Below are 4,807 nucleotides of genomic sequence, written 5' to 3'. Positions count from 1 at the left end.
TCACTAACACCTTGCTCGTGCACAACATTTTCATTTGAGGAAATATACAGAATTCGTGTTAGTGGCTGGTCTGGCTTCTGTCCATACCAGTGTATACATCTACTCTTTGTTAAAATATCTCTTTTTATTTGGCATTCAAAAAATGCTGTGTTTCCTGTTTTCTTGGTGATGGATGTTATGACTTGTGTTACTCAAATGTCTCCAGTTGTATCTAAAACAAAACCACAACCAATAATTAGTACAACGCTGACATTCATTAAAACGGTATACCTTTGTTCTTCATTAATGAAAATCTTGGGGTCTGAATTTCCTTTTTTTTCCTGAAGAATTCAAAGTAATGGTGGAATTTGTCAGCTTAGTTTGAATGGCCGTGTGGCTTTCTTCCACCTGAGTGGGTCATTTGACTGTCCATGCTTTCCATGGCCTCCCTTTGAATGACTGAGACAGCCCCTGGGTAAAACCACTCACAAGCCCAAAGGGACGCCACCAAGATGACCTGCGGCAGGAGCAGCATGCTGCCAGCACTTGTCAGCTGAGGTGATTGAATAATGGGCTGATCGCAGAGTGAATCCAAGGGCTGATTTAGTAAGAGGAAGTGGTGCTCTGCACACAAAGCTAAGACCCATAGCCTGCAGCAAAAGGCCTTGTGGTATTTCCCCAAAACATCCTGTGAAAATCGGTCTGCTAACTGAATTTATTGGCAGATTTCTGTCATTACTGTGTGATTGTTACCATTTGATGAAGATATTAGTGTAAAGACACCACTTACTTGTTAAAGGACTATGACGTCCTTTATTGGTCTAAAACAGAAAGCGAGAGAGGGAGGGAGGAAGGGAAGAAGGCAAGAGAGAGGCGGGGAGGAGAATATTTTTGCAGGTTGTCAGTTTCCTTCAATACTTTAGCGATTTCACGCCAATATGTTTTTGCTTGCATACTTTCTACAGAAGTCTTCTATTTTTTCTCCCTTCTGGCTGCCTTCAAGATACTTTCTTTGTCTTTGTCTTTGGTATCTATCACGAATTTTGGAAGATTTTCAGCCATTACTTTTTCAAGTATTTTTTTCTCCATTGTACCTTTCTTATGCATTTGGAATTCTAGTTATAAATGTGTTGACAAGTTGGATAGTGTCCCCAGGTCTGTACTTTTTATGACTTATGATTATCTGCTTTCTAACTTCTATCTAGTCACCTGCATTGCAGTTTGGGTAATTTCTAGTGGGCTATCTTCATGTTATTAAAGTATTTCTTCATCTCTATTGAGTCTACCAGTGAGGCCTTCCAAGGCATTATTCATTTTTGTTTCTGTGTTTTTTAGGGGTTTTTTTTGTGGTGTTTTTTTTTTTTTTTTTTAAGATTTCATTGTGGAATTGGGGGAGGGGAACAGACAAGTTGCTATCCTTTTGTTCTTCAGCCTAGTTGTGGAGGATGTCGCTTCACTGGCCCATGTTGGTATTATCATTGTGCTCTTCCCGGGTGAGGCAGTTGCTCGCTGGCCATTGGATGGCCACTCACAGTGCTCATGGCATCTCACACCTGCTGCTGCCCACTCACGCTGGCTGCCAGCCACTCACATTAGTTCACGGCAGCCCACTGCCGCAGGGGCTGCAGTCTATGCCATTGCCAGCGACTCACGGCAGCCCTGCTCCAGCTTGAGCTGTTGTTCACCATCTTAGCTGTAGAGGGCAGTGTCACTGGCCCTCATGTGAGATCTGAACCAGGGCCCTGCTGCTCAGAGCTGACATCCCAAGCCAACTCTTAACCAACGTGCCAGTTGGCTGACCCAGTTTTGGTGTTTTTATGTATTGCATTTCCTTTTGTTCTTTTTTTATATATAAAATTTTCATCTCTCTGCTGAGATTATCTCTCTGATCTTGCATGTTTTTTACCTTTTCCATAAAGTCTTTAACACATTAATCATACTTATTTTAAATTTGCTGTCTGCTAGTTTCAACACCTGTGTCATGTCTCAGCCTGGTTCTGATGATTGCTTTGCATCGTCAGACTGTGTTTCTTCCTGACTTTTCATATGCCTCTGAAATTGTTGGTTGCAGCTCGACATGTTGTGTGATATGATAGATACTGAGGTAAATATATTTTATGCTTGAAAATGAGCGCACCTTTTCTTCTGCTAGGTCTTTAGAGTGGGAGTTTGTTTTAATCTAGTCAGGAGTTAGACTGGGTTTGGAGTTTGTTGTATAGTTATCATGGTTGGTGTTCACTGTTGTTGGGGTTCAGAGATTTAAAATTTGTCTAGTCATACTTTGTTTTTTACTTTTTGTCACCAGAGGTTCACAGGGAAGTCCAAGAGAGGACTCAACCCAGAGCAGCGATGACAAGGTTCTTATCTTTGCACGAGAAATATTTTAAGAGTGAGATAGAGGCAGGGAAACCCAGGAAGTTTATTGAAATGAAAGTACACACTTGAGAAGGCAATGATTGTGAACTCAGAGATTGAGTTTCACTAAGGAAGTCCTGATTTTCATGGGGCAGATTTTCTACCTTCAAGGGGCAGATTTTGGTACCATCCCATTGTAATACCCCAATGTAAATGAGATTATAATGATATTATAATTAGCTAATGGTTAAGTCGCAGGCAAGGAGATTAGCCTTAGTTGGATGAAACTGGTTCTTGTTCTTTTCCAGCTGCAGGTGCTGGATACAGTCATTGTTACTTGTGGAATCAAGGAGGTGCCTCACGTGTTTTCCTGGAGTGGATTGTCAACATCCTAGGCTACCTATCCTGCCTCATTCTCACTTGGGTTTAAGTCTTCCCTTTGTTCTGTTCTCCAGAGAATGCCTGTCTCATTGAAGTGCCCTTAGCTATATTTCACTGTTATTTTTATTCAAGGTTTGTTAGCGTGCTGGTGAGAGGTGAGGAAGGGGGACGTTCTCTGATATTTGGATTAAGAATGGGTCATAAACAGGTACAGTAAATGTGGGTTTTGAGAATGTGGCTTTCACAAATGTTCTTGCCCTCTTTTAGAAGTAGAACATTTTTTATCCTCTTTCTGTCCCCCACCTGCAGTGGGTATCCACTTCCTACAGGCCATGGTTTTGATGCCCATCCTTCTGCAGATGAAAAGTTGTCACTTTATGGAGATGGGGGATGATTCTGGACAAAGATTTGGTTGTAGCATCTTTTCCCTCCTTCAACTGCAGTAGAATTCCACCAGCGCCATCTGCCTATTTTCCCCCAGTAGACTGGAGTTGACTGGATTAGGCCTGGGTGGGTTTTAGCAGAAGCTGGTGTTCCTGTCCTGCAGCTAGCACCAAAGGGGAAGCTTTCTTCTGGATTCTCTCTGATCTTCCCTTGAAGAATCTTTTGGGGTTCCTGAAGAAAACCTTAAAAGATAGTGGGAAATACCCTATATTTGTGGTCCCAAGGGTTTATGTTCTTCCACTAGTCCATACTCACTCTTATTATTTTATTAAAAATGTCTAGTTTAATCTTCTGACCAGCTTAACTGGTGTTTGACAGCATCTGTCCAAGGTAGGCAAATACTCAGTTCCCGTTTCTTCTTGCAAATGCCTGTCTGTTTCCAAATTGAGTGAGTCATTTGCCCTGCAACCACAGTTCTCTGAATGGTTGAAATAAAGTCACTAAGTTTCAGTTTATCCTCTTTTTTTTTTTTCAATTGTTGTTGTAAGAGGGGAGAATGTGATTTCCAGTTCTCTATATCTTAGCACATGCTGATCCTTTCTCATTTTTTGATGGGGTTGCTTATCTAATTATTGAGTTGTGAGAGTTCCTTATATGTTTTAGACACCATTCTTTTTTCTGATATGTGTTTTGAAAATAAGTAGCTTCTCTCTCCATTTTCTTATCAGTCTTGAAAAGAAATGTTAATTTTGATGAAAGTGCAGCATATCAAATATTTTTGTATGATACTTATTTTCATGCCCTAAGAAACCTTTGCCTAACCCAAGGTCACAAAGATTTTCTCCTGTATTTTTACCTAGAAATTTAATTTATTTGGTGTTACATTTAGGCCTGTAATCCATTTTGTATTAATTTTAGATTATGATGATGTTTGATGTGAATTGAGGTTTTGTTTTTGTTTTTGTTTGTTTCTTTTTTACATAGACAAACAATTGTTCCAGCACTATTTGTTGAAAATCTTGTCTTTTGTCCATTGCTGTGTTTCCCTGGTATCTTTGTTAAAAAAAAAAAAAACATGGTTAACTACTTATATGTGGGTCTATTTCTGGATTCTCTATTCTGTTCATCTTGTCTACGTATCTATCCTTTAACCAATACCCCACTGTGTTAATCACTGTAGAATAATAGTATGTCCAAGATTTTAATCTTTTAAAAACTGTTTTGAATATTCTATGTCCTTTGCCTTTTGGTATAAATTTAGAGCTTATTGATTTTTACCAAAAATAAAAATTTCTCCTGGGATTTTGATTGGGATTACATTAAATCTATTTATGAGGAAAGTTTGACAACTTCAATATATTGAGTTTTCTAATCCACGAACATAGTATGTCTCTCCATTTCTTTAATTTTCTTTAACTTCTGTCACCAAGGTTTGTAGTTTTCAGCACATAAATCCTTTACATTTTGGGTTACATTTATCTCTAAATATTAAATAAGTATTTGATACTGTTGTTGTTGCCATCATAAACAGTACCATTTAAAAATTTTTAATTTTCAATTGTTAATTGCCTATAGAGTTACCCTTAAACAGAAGTTTTAGACTGCACAGGTCCCTGGACATGTGGATTTTTAAAAATAAATACAATTGGTCTATAGGTATTACATCTCTGAATTCAACCAACAGCTGATCAAAAATATGATTTTCAAC

The sequence above is a fragment of the Hipposideros armiger genome, unplaced genomic scaffold (assembly GCF_001890085.2).
Source record: "Hipposideros armiger isolate ML-2016 unplaced genomic scaffold, ASM189008v1 scaffold_976, whole genome shotgun sequence".
NCBI lineage: Eukaryota > Metazoa > Chordata > Mammalia > Chiroptera > Hipposideridae > Hipposideros > Hipposideros armiger.
The sequence above is the reverse complement of the archived record's forward strand: the minus strand, read 5'-3'. Positions refer to the sequence as shown.